General features: G+C 50.5%; 1 long non-coding RNA gene across 1 annotated transcript; it reads right to left on the reverse strand.

Annotated features, from left to right (window-relative positions):
• Positions 1–1165: 1165 nt before the first annotated feature.
• LOC149331220 (uncharacterized) lies at positions 1166–4732 on the reverse strand. Its single transcript, XR_016284835.1, has 2 exons — positions 4231–4732; positions 1166–1613 (listed from the first exon to the last, which is right to left on the reverse strand). It is a non-coding gene; the product is annotated as an uncharacterized LOC149331220 (long non-coding RNA).
• Between the last annotated feature and the right edge of the window lie 22817 nt (positions 4733–27549).

Raw genomic sequence — 27549 nt, forward strand, 5'->3', positions numbered from 1 at the left:
AGCCTTCCCGCGCATGTGCAGCCCCTCGGCACTTTGTAGCAGCATGTATCAGATTTAATATAAAGGCGCAAGTTTGCGCAATCGCCGCAGCATTCCCACCACTGACTTTTTTGTTTGCCACTATAAGTAAATCGTTATATTTAGCTCTGATTTTCTAGATATATTTTTTTTTAAGTTACGACTGCCACCACGGTAACAACGCAGTGACATCACGTCCACAACTGGGCGCCTCGATGGGGATACGAGTCACCCTAGTCCAGGACCAGCAAAATAACAGTTGCCGATATTGGTGACAGAAATAAATAACATTGTTTCAGTGATAAACCACTCTAGTGGTTTAAACTGGCTGTGTATGTGATTTCAGCGCTGGTGACAGTCTTCACTCCTCTAATTTAAGTCAATGTGCGAGGGTTTCCACAAAAGCCGCGGCAGAGTTTCGTGAGACGTACTCGCCGTCTGCTATCCCAGTGTTGCCATACTATTCCCACGAAACTCTGCCCAAAGCCGCTTACCAAGCGGAAAGAAACGTTCCTATGCCCAAAACATAGAATTTTAAAATGTTTTGCTACGTTTCTCAGCACCACAGCTGGGCTTACGTTTATGTTCGCGAGGAGCTTTCGGTTGCCGCAAAGAAACCATGGCCAATTTCAGCGCAGCAGACTGCGCGTGGCAGCTTATGCAATCGTTCGCCGTGGTTCGCCGTGGTTACTCGTTCGCCGTGCGACCACTCAACTTCTGGCCTGCGGATGCCCGATGGCAAATCTCAGCTCAGACTGAGCGAATTAACAGTGGCACTCGCTCGTGCATTCAAATTAGTGGGCATTTTTTCTTACTGAGATACACGTAATTCAGACGCGGCCAATTCGTCAGTTCGAATGAACCAAAAGCTCGATTCTGGCGAGTTCGAATTTTCGATATTCTAATTTGAGTTCAGCTAATGCAAACAAGGAAAATATTGGATGAAAGTACTGTGAGCATTGAGCTCCACTTACTAACAACCAATTTTGCTTCTTGAAATCAACCAAGCTGTACACTTTACATATGCAGCTAATGCCTGTTGCTTAAAAGCTTATAAGCTCAAAAGCATCCAGCAAAATGAAAACGGAAAAAGAACAATTCACAAGGTCACTTCAAAAGGGGTGCTGAAGTGGAGACAGTACAGGTGTTCAGAGTTAAACATTCATGTTTATTGAATAAAATAAAGAAATAAAACAAAAACAAGTCAGTGATAATGGAGTTGTTTCGGCTTTGTCTCCTGATCAGTGACACGACGCACAAAGATGGCGTCGTGCGGTTTTTTATGAATCTCGCCCTGTTCGCAGAGGAATGAATAACCAACAGCGAGCCATCATGGCTAAAGGCCAGGGATGCAATGCTCGATGGGTACTTGTGGAACTGACAGAGACGCTTCTTGTTGAAGCCGTCCCAGATGTTCACGTGGCCGTCACTGTCTCCCGCCGCAAATGTGTTGTACAAGTTGTGGAATGCGTTCACAGTTGCGTTGACAGGGTAGATGAGCTCGATGCCATTGCTGTCTTTGGCACGGTGACACTTGAAGGCGTACTTCTTCTGCACTTCGGGGTTTGGATCCAAGTATTCAATAGCCACGCGCCCTGTGTAGAACCATACAATCAGCAACTTGATGCAACAAGTGAAGCCAGGACAGACAAGAGGGTCAACCACTGGAAGTACAGTGAGAAGTGCCCTTCCTGTTGTGTTCATTATTCTGACTGCTCTAAGTTCTCTCTCCAGTGGATAGACAACTTGGTCGAAATGAAACAGCCTAATACATCTTGCCACGAGAAAACAAAGTTAGGCAAGTTGATTACTAAGAGGCTTATTATACTTAGCTAGTACAAGCTAAGCGCCCTAATCCAATGTTTACACAAAAACTCAGTGGCTTAGGCACTTAGCTGACGAGCACCACACCACGGTTTCAATGCTCATATGCATTTAGCTAGGGACAAAAACCTGATGGAGCATTTAAGCCCCGCCTTCAGGGTATGATGTGATAGCGTAAATGGTCCCTTCAGTGGCCTAGGGTTTTCTTGGCATATCACTTCACAGCCATGGAAACTATTCGTTCCTTCGCCATCATGTAAAGCTTAACCTACACTTAAGAATTCCTACGCCATCATGTAACGCTTAACCTGAACTTAAGAATTACTTCGCCATCACGTAACGCTTAACCCACACTTAAGGATACAGTGCAATAGCATTACTGATACCTCTCGCACAAGTAGTCCTTCTCTGTCGCCTAGGTTCTACCTACATGCCCAAGTATGCAATATTGGCCATTCCCTACTTTACATTTATTGAACGGAGGAAGTCCTCCTACCGATCCTGGCACAGTGGAGGAGCGGTTAAGTGATGTGCCACTGCCACAGAAGGTGGCTATGTTTGGAACAGCGGCTGTTTCAAACACAGCCACTGGTGGGGTTTCTGAGATCCAGGTTGTGATAACGTCACAAGGTCACGTGACTTAGTGACAGGAGGGCCACCGGAATTTTTTCTCTTAATGCCGACTACACTGACAGCAGCATTTATGCATTTTAACAATATTTTGTTAAAATGCATGAATGCCAGTACACATTACAAAACTGCCGGTGGTCAAAAGTAACCTGGACCCCGCAGAAGGGCATCCTTCAATGTCCTCTGTCTAGCTTTGGAGCATTAATTGGCAAGTATTATGTACTTTCCCACGACTTTTCTTTGAATAACAAATAAGGAGATCTGGTGCAAAGCCCACAGTTTGCATTTGTAACGCCTTGATGGATGCACAGTCTTTTTTTCTACTGTGTCAAGCTACAAATTTGCAAAGGACGTCGCCCGACAGTGAAGCAAGAGCATTACGTTTTGCCCCAAAAATAATTCATTAGTACAAGAAAATGATAGCAGACTGCCAATAAATTTCGACCACCTGGGGTTCTTTAACGTGCACTGACATCGCACAGTACATGGGCCTCTAGAATTTCGCCTCCATCGAAATTCGACCGCCGTGGCCGGGATCGAATCCGCATCTTTCGGGTCAGCAGCCGAGCGCCATGACCACTGATTCACCGCGGCAGCAAAAAAAAAAAAAAGAGGTGCCGTTTTGGAGCTCTCGGGAATAATTTCGACCACCTGGGGATCTTTAACGTGCTCTGAAATCGCACAGCATATGGGCGCATTTTTGCATTTCGCCTCCATCAAAACGCGCAGCCGTGCGGCTGGATTTGAACCCGGATACTCGGCTCAGCGCCGAGCACGCTCACCACTCATCCAGGACTTTAATTCTGCTATTCAAATGCGCCTCGTGAGGGCAGTAGTAAACGTTCATCGTGTAGTCAAATTAATTTTAACAACTTTTAATATTACCCTCTCGGGGCACTAATTAACGAGTGTTTCTATTTCGTAGTCGCTGCCGAAGCACCCAGCTCGACTGTAGGAAGCTAGCTCAGCCTGCTTTTCTTTAATGCGTTAGCATTAAAACAGTGCTGCGAACAAAAACCTGTCTGTCGGCTTGTGCACGGTGTCAGTGAAAAAGGAGAGTAGGCGGCGCACGCAGCGCGCTGCAATTTAGCTGCAATGCAGCCTCGCATGATGTCGGTCGGCTCACGCGGCTCTTCCGTGGCGTTCGGCGCTCGGGCACCGACGGACACGTGTCGCGCGTCCCAAGAGTCCCGTAGTGTTTTGCGCGCAAAACTAATGCTACTGCGTTACTGTTACACGAATCCCATTGATCGCACTTCGTTCATTTTAATTAGGTGGAATTACAATGAAACATGGAATACATTCCAGTAGTGGTTTGGTTTATGGGGATTTAACGTCCCAAAGCGACTCAGGCTATGAGAGACGCCGTAGTGAAGGGCTCCGGAAATTTCGACCACCGGGGTTCTTTAACGTGCACTGACATCGCACAGTACACGAGTCTATAGAATTTCTCCCACAAAGAAATTCAACCGCCGCGGCCGGGATCGAACCGGCGTCTTTCGGGGCAGCAGCCGAGCGCCATAACCACTGAGCCACCGCGGCGGCTCGAGTAGTGCAGCAGGGGGCACGGGGATCAGTGGAGGAAAAGGGAGAGGGGGCCTAGATGCGCATTAGCCCAGGGCCCCCACTTTTCTTAATCCGGCCCTGCCCGGTGTTCACCAACGAGTATCAAGATCTCACTGCTCTAAGGAGTGCTTGAATTTGCTCTTGACCTACTCCCGCGGGGCTCTAACAGCGCATCGAGAACATGGAGCTTACCAGTCCGCGGGTGACGATGTATGTAGGAAGCCAGAGGATGGGCACCGTCATGAGGATCTCAATCTACACCTGCAGGGTGGGCGGGCTCGCCGAGAACACCAGCAGGTCCACCGCGGTGGCCACCAGGGCACCGATCACGCCTGCGTCATTCACGGCACCATGAAGGATAATTTTACCCGGCTCCCCACGAGTAAGCCTGGAGTGTTATTGCGATGGCAATAAAAGTGTCATCGGGGAAAAAAAAATTGTGCCATCGGTCATAAAATTATACCGCTGGCCGCAGGAAAACGACGTCACCAGAGCGAATAATTCCCGTTGGCTGGGGGAAATGACGTCACCAGACCTGGTCATTCTCGTTAGCTGGTGGTAAGAGACCTCACCAGACCGGGTCATTGGCTGAAGGAAGGTGACGTCACCACACCTGATAATTCCCATTGGCTGGAGGGCAGGGACATCACTAGACCGGAAGTGACGTCACATCCCTAAATATATCAACAGCTTGGTTTGGTTTATTGGGGTTTAACGTCCCAAAGCAACTCAGGCTATGAGGGACGCCGTAGTGAAGGGCTCCGGAAATTTCGACCACCTGGGGTTCTTTAACGTGCACTGACATCGCACAGCACACGGGCCTCTGGTATTTAGCCTCCATCGAAATTCAATCCCCGCGGCCGGAATCGAACAAGCATATGTAACAAGTGAAGGCGGGCTAGTTGGTGGTTGACAATGGAGTGCATATTGCAACCGCGCTAAAACGACGCAGGACAAGAAAGGAAAGCACAGGACAAGACGCGGAACTTCAACTAAAGTTTACTACGGGAAAACCACATTTATACAGGAACCGTAATCACACCAGATAAACAGCCGAAACCATCAAATAACACTGTCACGAGGGCGCGCGTGGCACAGGTTCACATCTAGGTAGTTTAACTCTTTCTTAGATAAAGATACTGAAGTGGAGCTGATACAACGGTCATTTTCTTTTTTTATGCAGTAGGCTTCAAAGATTTCCCTGCTAAGCTGGGTCGTCAATTTTTTTTAAGACAATTGTGTCGCGGAACCTGGGTGTGCAATTATTACAATGGCGACAATGTTTTGCCAGTTCCCCGCCTCCCGCCAATGATTCAACAGCGGCGCGATGCTCCTGAAGTCTGACATTCAGGCATCGTCCAGTTTGCCCAATGTAGCAATTCCCACATGAGAGGGGTATTTTGTACACCACCCCCGTTTTGCAGGGAACGAACCTGTCTACGTGCTTACGTGCTGTCTACGTGCAAGGAAGCCCGTTGCCCACCGAAGCAAAGCCTAAGTGAAGAACCGCAACGCCGGAGACCCGTGGCAATGCCATACTTCCACCAGATCTCCCATCGCCTCAAAAAAGTGGCCATGAAATGCGATGTCCCGGTGGTATTCACGGCGCCCAAAAAGCTTTCGGGCTTGTGCAATATGGTGCAGGGAAGGGCAAAAAAGAACGAGTGCCGCATTAAGCACGTAGACAGGTTCGTTCCCTGCAAAACGGGGGTGGTGTACAAAATACCCCTCTCATGTGGGAATTGCTACATTGGGCAAACTGGACGATGCCTGAATGTCAGACTTCAGGAGCATCGCGCCGCTGTTGAATCATTGGCGGGAGGCGGGGAACTGGCAAAACATTGTCGCCATTGTAATAATTGCACACCCAGGTTCCGCGACACAATTGTCTTAAAAAAAATTGACGACCCAGCTTAGCAGGGAAATCTTTGAAGCCTACTGCATAAAAAAAGAAAATGACCGTTGTATCAGCTCCACTTCAGTATCTTTATCTAAGAAAGAGTTAAACTACCTAGATGTGAACCTGTGCCACGCGCGCCCTCGTGACAGTGTTATTTGATGGTTTCGGCTGTTTATCTGGTGTGATTACGGTTCCTGTATAAATGTGGTTTTCCCGTAGTAAACTTTAGTTGAAGTTCCGCGTCTTGTCCTGTGCTTTCCTTTCTTGTCCTGCGTCGTTTTAGCGCGGTTGCAATATGCACTCCATTGTCGAACAAGCATCTTGGGTCAGCAGCCGAACACCATAACCGCTGAGCCACCGCGGCGGCCCTCAACAGCTTCTAATGCTATCGAATTAAAAGTCAATGTAATTAGGTGTTCCTGTGCATTTTTTGCCTTCGTGACAACATCTGACTGTGCGAGTATATAAACGGAAGTGCGGGGTGTCGAGTGCTATCACTTCACCGTAACGGACCACCCACATTACTTTTGCGGCGAATACTGCAAACTTATTATTCTATACCTCAAAGTCTTGCTAATGATTTCGCCGTTAGATTATTTCGCACGCACTAAATTTCGCAAACCGAAAATGCAGGTCTCTATAAGGCAGGTCTCTCTATAAGAGGAAGGAGCGCACAGAAGGGCACGTAAACCCCAAGTACATGGACTGTAGTAAGTGCCCGTGGTGTCCATGGACACCACGGGCTGTGGTGTCCATGCGTTACCGTTTTAATGTAGAGTTGTCAACCGAGTACCGTGATCTAAGGGTATACCTCCATTCTTAATCAACTTAAACGTTGGAATTTATTTCTCAGCAGGCTACAATAGGAAAGAAATGGTCGAAGTACTGTGGCCATCGCGTATACGTGCACAACGCTCTCGCCATCTATTTAGAGCTGAGGAATGCCGGTAAGGTTTCTTCGAAGTTGAGCCTGTGGATGATGAGCTTTATAATGTATACTTTCAACCAACGTTTGGGGATGGAACTAGGCCGTTAATTCTGCCCAGAAATTCTCCCCTACAAAAGTAGGATTTTCATGGGCCTGCCTATGGGTAAGAACTATCCTGCCTATGGGTGAGAACTATTCAGCAGCCTATAAACTTCTCTCTGGAGCACCGGCCAATGGCAATTACCCGTGCATTTACGGAAGAGCTATAACAAACCGCCGTCCTGAAGATCGCTAGCCTAACCACCAGCGTCCATCCTGCACCCCGATTAGAAAGGTTATAAAGCTGGGCAAGTTGGTCAATTCACTGTGATATACAACGAGACAAGCCAGGAATAGAAAGGAAAAAAAAAGGACCATATGGTACTTCCGCTGTGACGTTTCCTATTCACTGCACCTGTGGTTTATCGCACCGCATCTCATATGAACGGCGGTCCTTGCGCAAGATTTCATCAACGTTGATAAACCCAGCTGCACATTACCCGTCACGGACGGTTTCCCCAAGGCGGGACCGAGAGTTGAAAGCGGTTTGAATGCGTGCGCACTTCGTAGTCCAGCTCCAGATTTAGGTCAATTACGGCCGCTCAGTGCAGATCGACCTGAGTTATACCCCCGTGACGTACAGTGCTTCCAGCCCGAATGCAAATATGGCAAGAGGTTGAAAACAAGAGCAAGAAGTGGGCTTGGGCAGGGCATGTAATGCGAAGGGAAGACAACCGCTGGTCCTTAAGGGTAACGGAGTGGATTCCAAGAGAAGGCAAACGTAGCAGGGGGCGGCAGAAAGTTAGGTGGGTCGGTGAGATAAAAAAGTTTGCGGGAATATGGTGGCCGCGGCTAGCGCAGGACAGGGTTATTGGAGAGACATGGGAGAGGCTTTTGCCCTGCAGTGGGCGTAGTCAGGCTGATGATGATGATGGTGGTGATGCTGTACACTTAGAGCAACGCCCAGTTAGTCCAGATCCGAGAAAGATGGCTGCTAGGGAAAGCGACCAGTCTTGTAGATGGCGACGTGGACTGCTGGCTCGTGCGGCATGGAACCATGAGTTGGTTGGACGGCCTCAAACAAAATGGCACATACCCACTACGGGGGAGTGGCCAAGGCACAGAAAAAAAATGAGCGCAGCCGCGAGCATGGCTTCTCGTCTTCCTCTTCTTAATGCAGAAGTAGGGGGCCAATCTACAGAAAAACAGCAATCTTTGTTTGGCTCTAACCACCTCTTTAATTTACGACAGTAGGATTTTTTTTCCTCTGCGCAAACATCATTGGGGCCGCATTTGGTCGAGGCATTATGTCGCGACAGAAAACTTATTCCACTGCAGCGAAAACGATCACGGATGCGGCAAGCGCGAGCTTTCGTCTTCACGGTCTGTCCTCCTTGGTGTTCGGTCCACAATCTGGAAGGGGTCGAAGATGCAGGACCGTAACTTGGTGAGCGTGAAAAATTAACGTGATTTTTAGCCCCTCGCATAGCTGCCGTGATTAAACAGGACAAAAGAAGAGACGCGTTTCGACCCCTTTCCCAAACGTGAACCCCAGAGATCTCCGCGAACTCCACCGAACGAGCGGGGCTGACTTCTCGACATCTGCAACCATCGAAATACCAGACCCCTTACAGCGGCGCTTAGCTACAACCAGTCGCTGTGCGATCTTATTGCGGAAGTTCCCGCGCATTTTCTTTTCTCAGGAGTCTAACCTTACATTCGATTAGCTATCCCAAAACGAGTGGGGTTCTTTAACGTGCACTGACATTACCGCAGGTGGTCGAAATTTCCGGAGCCCTTCACTACGGCGTCCCTAATAGCCTGAGTCGCTTTGGGACGTTAAACGCCATAAACCAAACCAAACCAAAACGAGTGGTTCCGCAGCGGCTCCAAAAGTGGTCCCTCAAAGAAGCTCCCTGCGGAATACCATACACAGCAGCTACCCTAGAGCGTCAAACGAATTCCCCAGTATCGCTTCAGAGCATCCCACGTGTCCCGTAGTGGGTCCCTAATTTTAACGCGATAGCTTTAAGGCTCCCGTTCCCCAGATAATTCGCCGCCGTCGTCGGCGTTATGAGCGAAGAATCCCAAGAGAAGCAGCCTAGGTGGGCCGACTAGGTCACGTGACCGTGTGTCGTCATCCCAATCTGCCCACCGGATTATGAGCAGGCGGACCACAGTGGTAGGTGGCAGTTAAATTAATGATAGTTTGCGAGGGGTTGCTCGGGAAGAGCAACCTGGGTCGCACAAGACCCACCGGTGGCAGCACCTGCCATGGCAGGGCAGTGAAATAAAAGGTAGTGGAAACGTAGTAACGGCTGCTGTTGCAGCCTTTTTTTAACCCTTACTACCTGTGTACTATGTTCCTACGACCTTGTTCCTACCTCAAAAGAAAAGTAAGTAGTAACAAGGTAGAGACTTCTGCTGTTACTACGTTTTTTGGCAGTCATTACACTTGTACTACCTCATTATAACCCTGGTAGTATCCATTACTACGTTGATCTGGAAATAGATGATAGGAATATGCACACGTATGTACACTAACATTCCTGGTGACATTGCTACTCAGTGCCCCATGTTTTTATATAATGAAAAGGGTTTCCTGAATGGCAGCAAATCTAACAATCTAGCAAATGTTACTGCAGGTAGTTACTGTTGCTACCTCTCCAGAGGTAGTAAATGTTACTACCTTCCAGTTACTACGCACAGTTACTACATAGGTAGTCATTTATGTGACGGTTGTTGCTAGCCCAAAATGTAGTAACCTCAACTACCTTTTTTTTTTTAGAGTGTGGCGCATCGCTTAACCGTTGCACCACTGCACCAGGAGTGGTGAAAATCCAGAGTGACCAATTCCGCATATACGGGCATTCACTCATTAACGCTGTCGCATCATACCCTTAAAGGGATACTGAGGCGGTTTTCGAATCGGCTAACCTTCTAGGGTTTTGAAGTAGTGTCATTGCTGATCACGTCTGTGAAATTATTTTTTCGATTTTGGCTAAAACAGTGGCGCAATCACCAATTAAAACGCGATGTTTAAATTTCCCGCGCCCCGCGCGAGCGCAGGAGAGGGGAACAGCGGAGAGGGAAACCTCGTCCATGTCGGCCTGCGTGACGTCATGTTGAGGAGCCGGGGATGCTTCGGCGCACCCGAGCGCGCTTTCAGCGCGCGTTGTTTCTCGTGCTGCATGCGTTGTTCCTCGTACTACGTGCGTTGCGACGTACAAAGCGTGTCAGCCGACCTTGAGAATCAGATTCAACAGGTGCTACTCTGCGTTCGTGTCCACGAACAACTACGACCGCGACTGTGTCGTCTTCCACTGTTTTCCGCAAGACCACAAGCTCGCAGCGCAACCGCTCGCTGCTGTGACGAAGAGTTCAAGCCGACTAAAGCAGGCTTACTCTGCTCGAAACACTTTCGTAAGAGCGGCTACAGGCAGAGCTTGTCCTAGTGTGATCTCTGGAGATTTCTGTCGAAAAGGCGCGGCTGAACCATGACACAGTTCCATCGATTTCCTCGCGCATAAGAGGCGTGTCACCATTCTGAAGAAGCGCCTCTTTTAAAAGTAGAAACATGCTCACTTAGCCCCTGAAGAAACCTTATAGAGGCTTAAGCATGTGTCGCTCTCCTCAGCTTAGGTGCGGCCAGACCACCTGAGACGTGCTCAGCAAGGCTCGGTTAGTGATTTTATACTCGGTTCGACGTGTCCAAGCAAGCAAGCAAGCAAGCAAGCAAGCAGAGCAAATCACAATAAAGCAAAGCAAGCAAGCATCGAAGCTCTTCATATGCGGCATCTCGTTTAATCCTAGCTAAGCGATTAAAATGAAAGCGTTCGACGTTGATTTCGGATGCAAATTTATGAGAGAAATGAATGCCAACCGAGTTTTTGCAAAAAAACACCGCAAACTTACTCGGTTTCTTCATCAAGTTGTGGCAGCGGTCGAGTTGCAGCTAGCTTGGCTTTTAAACACACATATAGTTGGCAACTACTTCACTGAACCTAAACTGCAAATCTAGGAAGGGCGAACGTTTCCGAGGCAGCGATTAATATTTTCTGGCATCTGCTGAACGCGCCAGGAGTGAAGCGTATTTGTGCGCGTATTTGGCTTGGTTTCCAGCGCACCATGATTGCGTCACTATCTTGTGGTCGCATGCCTCGCAGTGCTTGGCCACTGCGCTTCGCTAATTTTGACACCAACTTCGTGCTCCTTCATCGTTCACTTGAAATACTTTCTTGCCCCAACCTGCAACGCCGGGTACTGAGAACAGGATTTACACAGTGCTTTGGGCCTTTTCTTTAGGATGACGCTCTTCCGGGCGAGCCAGGAGGCGTCCGGTGGTGGTAATTGACTTGAGTATTGTTCGCACCCCTTCCTTTCCGAGAGAGAGAGAGAGAGAGAGAGATAACTTTTATTTTTCAGCTCAAGTCCGAGCCTTCTTATCTGCCCGTTTGGTGGGCGTTATTTATCGGCGGTGGCGGAGTGGGGCCACGTGTCCCTTGGATGCGTCGGATGTGGGCGGCGAGGAGCGGCCAGAGGGTGGGCTGCAGAGAGGTTGGTGGAGCGGTCCATCGGGCCCACGTGAGGTGAAAGGGGGGAGGCAAGGTATGCGAGGAAGGTATGGTGGGAGAGTTAGTGGCGCGGGGGCATAACCAATATGTATGAATGTTTGAGGGGTGCTCTCCGCACACGAGACAGGCGGGTTTGCCCGGTTTATGAAGGATGTAGTGGGAATACAGTTCGCAGGGAAGGGAGTTAGTCTGTGCCTGTCGAATTAGAGTGGCGTCAGCACGGCAAAGGAAATGGGAGGGTGACGGAAGGGTTCGTCGCATGTGGCGCAAATTGCGAAGGTGTTCGCGGCGGTCCTGTCGGTGTGTAGCGCGGTCTGCCTTGGGATTATAATGGGCTGGCCAGGCAGTCGGAGGGCCCGGTGGTATTTTTTCACGGGCCAGAGCATGAGCAAGCTCATTCTCCGGTATACCTTGATGACCAGGAATCCAGTCAAGGCGGACATGGAGCGTAGGGTGGGCTGTTAGGTATTGCAGCAAAGTGTCTAGGATATGGGGAGGGAGTTTTTGAGATTCGAATGAGCGTATGGCAGCCTGAGAGTCTGCACGTATGGTGATGGTGGAGGAAAGGTGGTCGTGAAGCGTAATCGCCTCTGCTATGGCCAGCGTTTCTGCGTCGGTTGAGGAGGGCACTCCTGTGTGGAGATGCGTGGAAGTGCTTCGAGGGCCGACTACTGCAGTAACTACTTGGTGCTCGAGGATATGGGCATCGGTATAGTAAGTGTCGTGGCCCAGTGCGGGTAAATGGTTCGCCAGTGCTTCACGCCGCCCGGGATTTATCGTTGGAGACATGTGGCGTGGAATGGGTTTTACAGTAAGACGCGGGAGGCTTTTCCACGGGGGAGCAGATGGTTGAAGCGAGGGTAGTTGGGAAATGGTGTGTCCGAAAAGGCTGAGGAGGTCTCTGCCCTGCTCGGAGGTAGAGAGACGGTGTATCTGGGCTCGGTGGTGTGCTGCTGCGCGTTCTTCGAGGGAGTTGAAAATGGCGGCGTCTGCGATCAGAGCATTTGCGGCGTAGATGGGAACTCCCATGGCTAATCGAGTGAAGCGACGCAGAGACGCTTCCAGTTTGCTTACTTGAGAGGATGTGAGGCGTTGATAGGGGTAGGCGTACATGACCCTCGAATAAACGAGTGCTTCTATAACTCGACGGAGTTCGTGTTCTCTGAGTCCATGCTTTTGACGAGATATACGGGACAGCATGTGGCGAATTTGGTTCAGTTGTTGCAGGAGTTGGCTAAGCCACACGTTGCACTTGCCATCTGGTTGAAAAGTGAAGCCAAGGATCTTGATGTGGCTCCGTCGGGGAATAGGGGTTTGCGCGAGAGAGAGTTGAATGAGTTCGCGGTAGGAAGAAGCGGTTTTTTGAGGAGCGTTAGAAACCACGATGTATTCCGACTTTTCGGCGGAACAACTCATACCTATGCGGCGTGCATGCTCCTGAACGACGTCGAGGCCTTGCTGCAAAGTGGATTCTAGTTCCCCGGCGTTTCCTGTATCATCCGCATATATAGCGTGGCGTAGGCAGGAATTTCAGCGAGTTTTCGGGGCAGTTCTTTCATTGCCAAGTTGAAAAGCATAGGTGAAAGAAGGGATCCCTGTGGTGTACCTGCGGTGAGGGGAAAGGGGGCGGAAGGTGTGCCGTCGGGGCCAATGATTCGGAGGGTCCTGTCTGTAAGAAAGTCTTTGATGTAGTTGAACATGCGGACCCCAGGCCGAGTGTCTGCCAGGTTGGTGAGAATTGCGGAGTGGGCGACATTATCAAAAGCCTTTTTGATATCCACGCCGGTCAAAACTCGAAGCTGTGCGCTGCTTGGGAAGGCGTACAAATCCTCATAGATTTGCCGTCCAATGTCTTGTGTGCATACGTGGGCGCGGAATCCGACCATAGTGGGAGCAAGACAGCGATTGGTATGCAGGTGCCATTCGAGGTGGGTAAGGGCCATCTTCTCCATCAGCTTCCCTAGGCAAGAAGTCATGGATATAGGTCGGAGGTTAGTGATGAGCGCAGAGGATTTTCCTGGTTTCGGAATCATAATTACGTGTGCCTCTTTCCACGCAGCGGGAATTTTCCCGGAGCGCCAAACAGTATTAATGATCTGAATAAGTTCGTCTAGTTTTGAATCGGGGAGGTTACGGAGTATACCATAGGTAATTTTATCTGGGCCGGGTGCTGTGTTTCGCTTAAGGGAGCGTAGAGCAGCCTGAAGTTCGGCGAATGTGAAGTCAGAATTCATTCCTTGCTCGTCTGCTTCTTCTTCGGTGTAAGGGTATGACGGGGAGCTGGCAGGAGAAGTAGAGGATGGGTAAAATTGATTTCGGATTTGCTCAGCCAGCTCTTCTTGTGAGACGGAGAGGGCCAACTGTAGCTTTTGAAGTGTGTTATGAGGTTTACCCTGTCCAAGTAGAGTGCGCATAATGTGCCAGACTTTTGGAGTGTGGAGTCTCTCGACCATGTCATCGCAGAGCTGAAGCCAGTTGTTCGTGGCTAGTTGGTCAGCGTATTCTTGGGCTGCTTGCGTTAGTTCAGCAACTTTTCTTTTCAGTGCGTGGCTAGATCTACAGTTGCGCCAAGCTTTTATGGCCCGGCGACGTTGTTTCCATCGCCCAAGTAGGTGTGTGTCAATGTATGGATAGTCGGGAGATCGGTGGATATGTTTGGTGTGTTGGGAGACGGTCTCCATAATGGCGCTACACCATTTTTCGGGGTCATCGAGTGAGACTGATAAGGAGTCGAGGGCCGGCCGAGCCTTTGGCCAGTCTACGAGCATAGTGGGAGGTAGATGTGTTCCGGGTGGTCTGGAGGGTCGCTGGGACGTGAGCGTTATCTGAAGAATACAGTGATCCCTCCCCATCGTGTCACCCGTATTACTCCAAGAAGCGCGGAGATCGCTGCGAATCCATGCAAGGTCGGGGTTTGTGTCGGATTGTGCTCCACATCCTAGACGTGTAGGCATGAACGTGTCATTCAGGAGGGTGAGGTGATGAATACTGGCGAAGCGGTCGAGTTTTCGTCCGGAGGCTGAAGTACGGTCGTATCCCCATGCAGGGTGTGGGCAGTTGAAGTCACCAAGAAGGACGAAAGTAGTAGGGACATTAGAGGCAGGGAGGGCCGTATGCAAAGGTGGGATGCTGGTTTTAGAGTCGGAGGGAGTCCAGTAGCAGTTTGAAATCGTGATACGGTGACCCTGATAGGTGGAGTGTGTCAGGACATGCTCTTTCGTCCCGGAGTTGAGGTGGGATGTATCTTCCTGAATGGTGGGTATCGTGCGCCGTATGTATGTAACCGTCAAAATCGGCGGAGGAGGGGGCGTTTGATGTCCTTTTCTCTTCATGACTATACTTGGCTGAGTAAAATGGTCGTAACCTGGAAGAGAAAAGGCACCGTGCGTTTCTTGCAGTGCGATGACGTCTGGGTTAACGCCAGTAATCCGCATGTGTTGCAAGAGGGCATTTTTCTTGCGACGAAAACCGCGGCAGTTCCACTGCCAAATAATTAGAGGGTTTTGGGGTGGAGATGTGTGTCGCATGATATCACTCATCATGCGGGTCTTCCTCCATGGTGTCGAGGTTAGGCACAGGAGGGGCGCTTGCGCGCTTTCGAGGGGGAGCATTGGAGTCTGTGTCGGGAGAGCATGGGGCAGAGGACGCGAGGGAGAGGAGATGGTGCTCTAGTTGCTCGACGCGAGCCGTCAGTTGTTGTAAGGCCAATAGGACGGGAGCAAGGGATTGCTGTATGAGAGCAATAGCGTTGTCGGTAGGGAGGGGTGAAAGTGGAGTAGGTGTGGAGGGACGTGAGTAAAACCGGTGTTGGAGGGACGGGGGAGGGGGTGCGATGGATGTGGGAGATGGACCGCTCACCTGGTGTCTTGGTGGAGTCTGTGACTGCATCACGGAAGCTTGCGGTTTAGTAGAGGAGGTGGAGGTGCTGGTTGCCGCACCAGAAGTGGTGGACGGTGGCCGCTTGGCAGAGGGCTTGGTTCGAGATTGACTTCTTTGCGCGGTCTCGTGCCCCGGGCTGTTGCTGCTGCTCTTGCTGCTGCTGTTGCTGCTGCAGGAGAGCTGAAGGGCCTCGTAGCGGTTCGAGGTAGGCAGGGGCGGCCAGATGGTCGCGTCGGCTTTAGGGGGTGGAGGGGCGGCGCGGGCGCGATGGCGTCGTTGGGCGCGGTGCCACTTTAGGACTGCAGCGTCGGCGTCTTTCCTTGCGGGGCACTCAGGATGAGACGGTGTGTGGTCTCCCTTGCAGTTCCAGCAGTGTGGTTCACATTCATGTGGGGTAGTCGTTGGGTCTTGGTCAGGAGGAAACGGTTGGCTGCAAATCGAGCACCGAACAAGGCTAGGCTTGTTAGGACAGACGTCGGCACGGTGCCCTATGGCGTGACAATGCGTGCATTGTTTGCTGTGGGGCTTTTGCGGGTAGACGCGGTACACTCCGCTGTAGAAGACGGCATATCGTGGTAGACGGGGCCCTTCGACGGTGAGCAGAAGTGTGTTGGTACGACCGAGACGGCTGGCGCTTAGTAGTCGGGTGCCGTCAACACGAAGGTTAGCGGCAAAGTCGTCTTCGGTAAAGTCCATGGTGATGCCGTGTATAACACCACGTGAGGAAAAACACAGCGCACTCTTAAGACACGGACAAAGAAAGGCAAGACGATACAGCGCTGACTTCAACTGATTATTTTATTGTGGAGCAACATATATATATACGTTGGAAAAGTGGGCGGGAAGACATGAGTAACATCTGCTGTGTTTGCACGCGACCGAAAGATAACAAACTGCAATTGAAAATAACATGAGGGCAAGAGTGACCCTTGGAGGGAACAAAAAATGAAAACTAGACAGGATAAAGAGACAAGTGGAGGGGCGATTAAACGGATCACGCTTAGAAGGATGACGCTTAGAAGGATGACGCAAGCAGGCAGTACAAGAGACAAAAAACACTAAGAGATGACAAGGGAACAAAATGCACTAAAAGGCCAAAAAGACCATTAAAAAATTTTTAAAACCGATAAAAGAACCAAAAGGGACGTTAAAAGCAGAAGACAGATAACAACCTTGTCCAAAAGGTAAAAGAGGCTAAAAGACGAATTTCGGAATCCTACAGATTAAAATTGCTCTATGCCTGGCTCAAATAATCTAACTCACGTTTCGTTAGCGCTATCGAGGGTGTGCTAACACAATCTTCACCTAGCTTTAGAATGTGGGCGGCTTCTATAATTTCGCGTGTGGATTGATGCGCGTTTCTCGCGATGACCGAGCAGTCATGAAGGAAAGGCTCGCAGGAACCGGAGGGACACTTTAAACAGTGAACACCCAAGTTTTTCTTGACGGTGTTAGAGACAGTATTTGAGTGCTCCATAAGACGCTCATTGAGGCAACGTCCGGTTTGCCCCACGTAGGCCTTGCCGCAGCTCAAGGCTATCTTGTAAACTACACCAACCTCGCAAGGAACGAACACGGGCGTTAAGGGGGTCGTTAGCTACGTACGAGGTGACTTCGTACTGGGTGTTGTTCAGTGAAACTTGCTTGAGTTGGAGCAGCTTGTCAGCAGCGGCTGGGCGGTGGGTATCGATGGCCAGGATGTTTTGCGAGGTGCGGAGTTTGATGTAGGTATTGTCACGTTCAGTCTTGGTTAGGCGGGCGGAATCCATGACGGACCGACAGAGCACAGGGAATAAAGTGTTGCCGAGGTTGAGGTGGTTCGCAAATTTCATGACGATCGTGGCTGCGGTGGCTTGCCGGGGCGCCGCGGGAGCACAGTGCTTGTGATTCAGCGCCTGGGCTGCTGACTGGCTAGGCGAGCTCCCCGCCGTTCCGGCTGCGAGCATGCTGGCGAGCGCGGGGGGCGTTGCCCCGGCGGTGCAGATGTAGGCTTGGCTTAGCGCGCCCGGCGTGGGCGGCCAGCCAGATGCTGATGTGCCAGAAAACGGCGCAGAACGCTTGGAATTTTGATTACCAGGCGTACAGGCGATGAAGTAGCACTCCTATAGACCGGTTGGTGGCGATCCGAGGTCAGGAACCTGGACGTAGACGTGATTTTGCTGGAGCTCGGTGTGCGCACAGCCGATCACGGTGGCGCTGGTGGCGCCCTCCCTCCTTTCCGAGAATACGAGCCGATGTTGTGCTGTATCGCGTCTTTGACGCTGCCGTATGCTTGTGCTAGGCATAGAATTTTTTGCTTGTGTCTTTTTTGGTTTCAGGCGATACGTGGAATGAGCAAACTGTAGTATCCTTTTCTTCGGTGGTCAGTAAAAAAAAATAGTCGCCGTATTCGCTGTTACAACGACACGGAAAGCTGCGATCTGCCCCCAACGCAGCGCCAGATCCGCATCGGCAGCTTCTCCAGTCCTCAAAGTGACGTCACGACCTCTCTTGACCAATCACGGGCGGCGGCGCGCCGCGCGGCGTGCCCCGCGGCACAGGCCGCATATTTCGGCTAAAAAAAGGCAATTCGCGCTTGTTTTTGCCTTATTTGGATGCGATATTCCAGCATACAGTATGGAAAACTATAGGATGCCGCTGCCAGCCCGATTTTCAGAAAAAGTGCTTCAGTCTCCCTTTAAGGCGGACTTTAAGCGTGTCCCTTCAAATTTTTTAAAACGTTCCGTTTTGTCCATTGCCTTTCCGCGGGTTTCCAACCCACAGAAACGCGGGTACGGCGGAGCGGACGGCGGTGGCCCCAGCGCCGAAAATTCTCCGTGCAACTCCGTAGTCCAGAATTCGGGCACCTCGCTCGTGCAGCAGCGCCAGCAACAGCTGCAGCAGCAACAGCTACAGCAGCAGCAGCAGAAAGGCCCGTCGTCGTCGAGTGGTGTCCAATCGGGCGGCAGCGGTCCGTTGCCGGTGGAGGTGGAAGAGGAACGCCCACAGCAGGTGGTGGAGGGCGTGTCCAGCCGGCTGCTTCCTCTGCTCATGGCTGCTGGCCTGGTAGGCGGAGCAGCACTTGGGTTCGCCATCCGCGCCACAGACAACCCCTGGGCCAGCCGACAGATCATGTACGTCGGCTTCCCCGGTGAGCGATAATTCGACGCTATCTAATGTTTACCACCAACTGCACTATCAAATGCTTATCACCAGCAGCACCATCAAGTGCTGCTGGCCAGCCGAATTATTTCATTTCATTTATTTGGACACGCTTGCAACCAAATCGAGGGGGCCCAGGTTATAGCTGCTATTTCGCATTGCAGTGAGGAAACCCTAGACCCTCTTACATATGAAATGCTGTGCTATGGAAAGTGGCATGATCAAGTACCATTGGCAGCGTCATTGTCGAATGCTGTTCACCGCGCAAATGACTGATCCTATTACCACTTTTAAATGTTACTGACAGCGACGCCAGAAATCTTTGGCGTTAAATTCCACGTAAGCAGCCCAAATGCTCCCTAGCTAAGGTGTGGTCAGGCTCCGCAATCACACAGAACATTTCACTCATTATCAAGGATCTAGCCATGCTAGATTGGATCGTGTTTACATACCGTCACCACTTGCTCCTAACTGTGAGGACTATGTGGTGGAGCCAGTTTCCTTTAGTGACCACAGTTTGGTTATGGTATCACTAGGTAGAAAGAAAAGGAAGAAGGTTGAATGGGGCTTGTGGAAACTCAACGCGGATTTGTTGAATGATGACGCGTTTGTTTTGGGAACGAAGGAAGAATTACACGCACTTTTAACATCAGACGGAAGGACCATAACTGAACGATGGGAAACCTTTAAACAAAAGGTTAAAATGAAAGCAATAGAAAGAGGGGGCGAGTTGAAGCGTAATGCGCAGAAGGAAGAGAAAAGCCTCAGACAGGAGCTAGAAGCGCTGCTTCAAATAGAAGCCCAACTCGCCGGCGGGTTCGGACAGGAAATACTAGCAATAAAAAGAAAGATTGAGAAACTAGACGAAAATAAGTATAGAGGAGCAATAATACGTGCACGGGGAGAAAACCTACTGGTGGGTGAGGCTCCAACTAAGCGTGCCTTATCAGACGAAAAAGCATATGCTAGAGCTAAAGAGATATTAGAGATAGATTACAAGGGGAAAACAACGCACGACCAAGCTGGTATTAAGAACGCCTTTGAGGATTACTACACGGAACTGTTCGGCCACAGATTGCCCGATAAACCGGGGATTGGAGAAGGTTTTTTCACAGTAATGCCTAGGCTGGACGTTGATACTACAACGGCACTCGAAAGAGATATCACCGTTGGTGAAGTCGAAAGAGCCATCGACGAACTAAACCTTGGAAAATCGCCAGGTCCAGATGGACTGAGTGCCGCTTTTTACAAAGAGTTTAAACCTGGTGTCGCTGTGGCCTTGCATGGGGTATTCGTGGAGTCTTTCGAGTGTGGATTATTGCCGCCCTCTTTTACGCGCGCTCACACAGTTTTGACTCCGAAAAGCAAAGAGGAAGTGAAACTTCGCACGGTCACTGGATACAGATCAATCACACTAACAAACGTAGACTACAAGGTGCTGATGAAAGTGTTGGCGAGACGACTCCAGGCTGTAATCCAGGATTTAATCGGCCCCCATCAAACATTTGGTATTAAAAACAGGACGATACACACAGGAACATCCATGTGGCCAGGAGTGTTTTAGAACTTTGTGATAGCGAATCCCTGCAGGTAGCCATGCTGCAGATCGATCTCGCTAAGGCATTTGACAGGGTTCCACATGACATCCTCTTTGATTTGTTGGACTATGTTGGTGTTGGTAAAGTTATACGCGATGGTGTAAAAATGGCTTACAGAAACTGCACCACAAATCTTGTCATAAATGGTGAACTGTCACGCCGTATAGATGTACGCTCATCTGTACGCCAAGGTTGTCCATTGTCGCCGCTGTTGTTCTCACTGTTCCTTGAACCACTCTGCCAGAAAATTTTGCAGAATGAAGAAATACGCGGTTTTGGCTTCCACACGTGTGAAGTTCGTGTGCTTGCTTACGCGGATGACGTTGCCTTTTTTGCATCGGACAGGGAAAGCATTACGGCTGTACTGAAAACAACACAAGATTTTTGTGCCCAGAGTGGGAGCATGTTAAACATAGATAAGTGCATTGGTTTGTGGCATGGCGCATGGGACATGACTCCAGATGTATTTGAAAATGTTCACTGGTCCACTACACCGAGCACATATCTTGGGGTGCCTCTTGACTGCTATCGTGAAAGCGATTCGGTCTGGAGCAAGAAGGGCGGTGAAATGAGAGAGATGACATCTAAATGGCGTGGGCGCGACCTTTCAGTGTTCGCGCGTGCCACGGTATGCAATGTTTTTCTAGCAGCAAAGGTAATGTACATCTTGCAGGTGTTGTACTGTACACGGGTTAATATACAGAAGTTCCATCGCATCTTTGCGACATTTATATGGCAGTCCAGTTGGGAGAGAACCTCCCGAACGAATCTTTTTCGGCGAGTCGCCGAGGGGGGTCTCTCCCTCACTCACTTGTTTTTAAGCCAAGTGGTCATGCGCTTCATGTTTCTCCGCGAAAGAAGAAACCCTTTCCTCCGGTGTTTTGTTCAGTTTATGTTGCCAAATGCACTCCCAGACTTTGTAATCTCCTCTGCCGGAGGTGGTCGCTACAGTGTGTCCCGTTACCTCCGTGAGGTTGTCGCATCTTATCGATTCCTTGTCACCCGTTTTTCCAGAGAATATTTGACAACTGTGAAGAAAAGGCAGCTTAAGAACGACTTATTACACGTCCTTTTTCCCGCTCCCTTGTATCGGTCGGCCTTTGGGGCCTCACCGGGACAAAATGTGTTAAAGAGGGTAAGAAGAATGTGGGTAACGCCTTCAGCAAAAACTTTCTTCTTTCAGCTGCACACAGGTACCTTACCTGTTAAAAGCTGGTTACATGAAAGAGACATGTACGTCCCGTGGGGCACCCATTGCCTTCTGTGTAGGAAGGAGGAAACAATTGACCATGTTTTTGTCGACTGTAATAATGCAATCTTCTTTTGGGACGTGTTGCAGCGAACCATAAAGAAAGATTTGCCGCTCACTCCGCACGGCATTATGTTTCTGCCTGTCGAAGACGATGGAGCTCCATATGACACCATTTTTCTGCTTGGCTTGCATGCAGTGTGGCGTAGTGCCATGGCATATCGCCATTGCGATCCTGGAGCCAGATCTGTGTATCAATATTTTGTTGAGAGTGTCCTGAAAATTTACGATGTGTTAAAAGACCGAGGTTTTGACGAAGAAATTGTATCCCTTTTCCAGAATCTATCCCAACTGAAGAAGTTGGAATGGTCGCTGGAAGCGAGGAGTGCTGTAGCCATGTAAATAGCCATGTAAATAGTCACATATGTTGTAATGCACTGTATTCCCACGCCTTTGAAGGCAATAAAGAAAAAAAAAGTTTCGTGGCAGAGTTGTCTAAGGCTTTTTTTTTTTTTGTCTAAGGCGTCGCTTTGGGACGACTAGGAACTTCGGCGGCGTCGGTTCGAATCCACCTCGATACTTGTTTTTTTTTTTGCAGCATTTCACGTACGTAGGTTGAAATCCACCTCGCGAAGTTTTTTTTTTAATTAGGAATTTGTAGTTGACGCCAACTGATATCATTTTTTGCTCACAATATCTTCAATACCGCAAAGGCGCTCCGCCTTGTATTTTGCGACGGTACGCGGAGACACTCCCGTATCCTCGCTAACAACATTCACAATATCCCGGACGGATTTCTGCGGGAAACGGGCTCTATTCCGAGCATACACGTTTAAAATGACTTGCTTCGCGTGTCTGGACATCTTCGAAGTGCGAATCTTCGAAAAAAGCCGCTCCGGAGAGGTGGTCGAGGTCAATGCGTTGGACGCCATTTTCTGAAAACGAGATGCGCAGCACGGAGAGCACAGCTGGCAGGGTTGCGGGTAGGCGAAAACGCGACACGAACAAAAACGACAAACGAAACATATAAATCTACTGATTCCGATCTTTTCCCTCTAAAAGAAAGCTGTTCTTTACCAAATTGATGTCAAACGTAATATATATTAAGCTTGCAGACAAAGCAATTATTATTTCCGCTCGTCACGAGCATGCACTATTTTTTATCGCGGATGCAGGGAGCGTAAACAAGAGCTGTAGCTTTGACAGCGCTGCACCTTGATGTATGAAACGGAGTATAGTGGTCTCGCTAAGTCCGCGCAGCCGCTGGTTCGGCTCCCAGTGATGGATATTGATTCAATTTCTTTTTATCTTTTTCATGCTTTGACCTCTAACTCAGCTGAAGGTCAAATTTGCACGGTCCCCGATTGAAGCCCAAGGTCCCGTAGTGGAGCTTTCGCTTCAAAAAATGGGGGTTTGTGGCCTGTGGGTTGCGTGCTCTCCTTGCAATCTGGTTGAATTCCCCGCACCTTCGAGGGGAAATGTCTTTTCTTTGCCGATGACGTCATTGGCGGAATTCTTAACAGCTTTTCCTGGAAGCCGACAACGACGCAGGGTTCCGTTGTTAATGGGCCACACCTTTGGCCTTAAAAAAAAGGCATTGGCGGACGACGCCCCTGTGCCTACTTGCCACGCTCCATTTTCGGCAGCATTGCCTCGCAGCAAAAGAAATTACGAATGCGTATACACGCATCATGAGCCGGCCAGTCACAGCAGCGCCGTTGCATCAGGAAATCCGAATTCCAGACGCCCCGCCGATATGACGACATCGCATATCGTGATTCTCCTGAATACGTTGTGGTGACACTGCAGGCTGGCGGTACATTGTCCATTATCTTGATAACATTCCTTAAAAAATAACAATAAGCTAGATTCGGATGCGGCGCAGAGTCCCCCTTTCTTTACCCTCTTAGTTTCATTTACTGTTCTCGTGCTTGTTGCTGCTGCTGCTGCCTATCCCAAGTCTAATTTCGCTGCTGTGAAAAGACCCGCCTTGGTGGCTCAGTGGCAAGCTCATATGGCTGCTAAGCCCGAAGGCGCGGGATCAGATTCCGGCCATGGAGGTCCCCTTTCGCCAGAGGCGAAACGCAAAAGACGCTCGCGTGCTATGAGATGACAGCGCAAGTTAAAGAACTCCAGTTGATCGAAATAAACCTAGAGCCCTTCAGTAACCCGCCTCTCTTTCAAGTGCTTGACTCAAGCCTGCCCTAACGGCGCGGCCGGTTCATGTGACCACCGGGAGGGATAAACTTAGTGTACATTTTATTCACCGTTGAAAGACCGATTATCATGCTGGGAAAATAAATCGCAACGCTGCTCTCGATGTTGCATTGCATTTTGGTACTTTTTTTTACCTTCAGCTTTAGTTCAAGCATAGTCCTTCAAGGACTACGGTCACACCCATGCTATCGCCAGGATCTGACAGCCGTCGCACCGTACGATAAAGATACATCCAGCTGCCGTGCGTGTCAAGCCACCTCGGGCAGAAGACCTGCAAAAAGAACCAAGAGTTCTCATGTCGCTTCCAAACGAAGTCTCAACTCTCATCCTCGGTCTACTAAACTGGCACTACAGGAGCTTGTGAACGACGGCCCTTGGATGCGCAGAGCACGCTTCGCGATCAACGACCTGACGACCGTCTTCACGACCGTAATGATGCAACTCCGATCTGAAGCCATCACAGAGCTGGACGTCAGCCATTACGTCCTCGCCAATTCCCAAAGACTCGCAAAAGGAATCATGCTGTGCAAGAATCTCGTAGTGCTGCGATGCGTTCACAACCGCCTACTACCCGCGACTCTGTTTCGAATCGTCCGAGACAACCTGCCGAGACTAGAGAGCCTGTACTGGTCAGTGCTAGAGGAACCTCTTGATGGATTCCCTCCGCCCCCCCGATGGCGATGGAGGACTGGAGTACGTGCGAATGTTCAGCCGTGCCTGTGACTCTAACGCGCATGTACATTGAGGTCATCTCCGAACCCGCTAGCATCGCGTTTGTTGAAACCGCACTGCAACATTGTCACGGACTCCGGTTCCTCCATTTCCATGAGCGAAAGGGCTCGGTCTCTGACGTCGCATGCGGGATTCTCGCCGCCTTCAGAGTTGGAACGCGCGGCAACTACCACGAGATTACGTGCACTAGCGAGTACCCGCCCAGCTACGGAATGCCAGCTGCGTACCTTTCCGCGGTGAAAGGGAATCTTTTAGCAGACTTCGGCGAGTGCTTCGAGGTATACGGGAACGTCATGCTGAAACTGAGCGACGGACGTAGCTTCAAGTGCGTCACTCTCTCTCGCCGAACTGGATTCGACCACCGACATCAAGAGCCACAAGCAGCTGACGGCCTTCATTGCAGAACTCGGGAAGGAAACGATTTCTCGCCTTCTCAGGGCAGCGCGCAGTTGGACATGCCGCCATGTGAAGGCCGTTACGCTCATGTCGCTGTTCAACACAGGGCGCATGTTTAGCCGCGATAACGTCCAGAACCAGGCTGCCCTGTGCAACTTCATCAGATCATGCGTTGCCCTGACGGAGCTGAACCTCTCGAAGTTTCATTTCAGCCAGGACTTCGACTGCTGTTCCGTGATCGCCACTGGATGCCTCGACAATCTCCGCTCCCTGGCTCTAGTTTACTGTGCACTTTGCAATCCAAGACGCCTGCAATTGCTCAGCCGAGCGTCGTTCAGGCTGCGTGAGCTGGACGTCCGTTATTCTGGCCTCAACCGACAAGACTGCGACGTCTGCCTACTTGAGAACCTGCAACGACGCCTCGCTCGCTTCCCTCCGCCTTCTGCGGCACCTGACGCGTCTGACACTGTGCGAACTTGATCATACCCGTACGCTGGACTTCTTGGTCGGCTGCGCCTCGCTCCAAGAACTGCGACTCCGGAACATGGGCATGTGGCGGACCGGCTGCCACCAGGACATGTCGCCAATCGCCCACCTCTGGACACAGCTGCGCACACTGGTGCTGCAGAGTGTCTGCAGCCTCATAGCCTTCGCCTTCATTAGCGAGGTTCCCGCGGCTCCTAAGCTCACACGCCTGTGCTTGCGAATGGTCGCCAAAAGGGGTTCCGCGAAAGACCTGAAAAGCAAGCTCACGCTTGCCTGCCCAATCCTCCGCATAGTGCGCTGGACTCCACGATTTCAAGAAAGTATAACTTACTTTACGCACCGTTACAACGAGGAGACAGCATTTCTCCGGTGGATTTTACCTGGTTGTGTTCCTGCTGAGACTGCATCGGGGCAGCCAAGCAGTACGGCATCAAGTAACACGACCGCCTATGGCGTGACGTGGAATGCGGCGTTGTTTCTTTTTTTATTTATTTCATTCCTCGTGTGAAAGTGAGTCGTTGCTACATGCACCTATCAGCCCATCAGAAAACAAGTGCGCGTATTTGCGAACAGATGGCACGCTCAACAGCGAGTAGGCTTTCAATCTGCCTCAAACACGTTGACCGCGCCGCACTGCACATCATGGTTCATCCGCAGCGGGCTCTACACCGAAGACTGTGACAAACCCTTGCTGTGAAACATTTTTCGTGCCTGTCTAATCTAGGATGGCTCTAGTAACTGAGGACTTCTTTTAGATGGGGATTATTGAACGTTTATTACAGTCTGGGCTACATAGGTCTGATTAGGAGGAATACATGGCTGGGTCTGCTGCGTAGCTGTTCAAGTGGGGGCGCCCCGGAATCCGAGTCGTCTGCCACTTGTCTATAAGAGGGTGAGGAGGACGGCGGCCGTCGGGCCTTGGTCGGGCCCGTGCGCTCGGCGCATCGGCGCATCGCCTGAGAGGGTGGCTGGCCGCTTCTCCGACAGCGGAGGTAGCGGAGGGTGCGTTGCCGGTACAGCTGGCGCCATCTACAAGAGCGTCTTGTAACAAAACACAGGGGCGCACTTTGACTGCATACAATCAAAGTAATCAACGTTTCCATCAGTACTGCTTTTCATACCTGTTGCGTACTTGTGGTACGGCAAATCTGCGAGTTTTATGTCTAATGCACTTTGTGGTGCAGCCTTGACCATGCCACGTGTTATATTTTAGTTTTTGACGACTACTGCATTGTGTCAGTGGATAAGCGGCATGTCATTACGCATCGGTGATCTGATGGAATTTTCTATGACCAGGAAGTTTCTGCGTTAACGCTTTTACCCGCTGACGGGAGGCAATAAAATGTCTTCTAATGCGAACGCATGTTGTCTCATGACTGGCGTGTTCAAGCAAGACCTGTCATCATAGCGCGTCCGCACAAAAATGACCATTCGAAAACAAGAAATTCGCCGGCATTGCGGTACTAACCCAGGCTCTCTGTGTGCCAGGCGAGCACCGAACGCATACGCCACGAAGGCTCGTTTTTTCTTTTTTATTATTGCATAGAAGTACACCCACACTGACAGGCCAAGCCCGACTTATCCAGGTTACGGGATACGCCACGAAGGGTCTTCCTGTTCTTTTGTTTGTTCCATAAAAATAGTACCGAAAAGGAAAATCTGAATATGCTTATGCCACAAAACATCAGATAACAGCCCACCACACGCCACCAAGGGTTGTTGGTTCACGAGCGTTATAGAGGGGCACGAAGTGAACGTGTTATGGTACAGGCGCGGCCATAAGTAAACGGAGCACGCTATTGCGTTCGAAATGCAATCATGCTTTCGCCATTGGTAATGAAGCGTTGTTTGTCCACAAGGAAGCCCACGTACCAACCTCCTCTACCAGCATGCGCGTACATGGGCGTCCGGAGGGGGGGTCAAGGGGGGGCGGCTGCACCCCCCTGGAAAATCACTCACTCGAACCGTGAGTGATGGCCGCACGCCAGGGTCGGTGGTGCGCTCAGCCAAAAGGGTAAAAGCAGCCCCGCTTCCACGCTTTGGGTCACATCTGCGAAATGCCGCGTCCGGGCGCGCGTCGTCCCGCCGTTTTCAAACCACGCCATCGTTAGCTCTACTAAACGGCGACCTGTTGCACACATACAGCGGCACCGGCGAGCATGTGTTTCGAGCCGTCTTGAGATGGGTGTCTGTTTCTTCGACCTCTAGAGAGAAAGCGACACGGAGGCAGACAGTGCACAGGGCATCTTGTTTTCGCCTTCGTCGCTCGCTATAATCAGGATACGTTCGTACGCCGGCCACCGATGAATTCTTCAGGAGGGAAGGGCAAATCAGCCGTGTCCACCCCCACTTTGTCGGGGTGCTCAGGGGCA

Source organism: Amblyomma mixtum, chromosome 8 (genome assembly GCF_055824585.1).
Source record: "Amblyomma mixtum isolate Tamu chromosome 8, ASM5582458v1, whole genome shotgun sequence".
NCBI lineage: Eukaryota > Metazoa > Arthropoda > Arachnida > Ixodida > Ixodidae > Amblyomma > Amblyomma mixtum.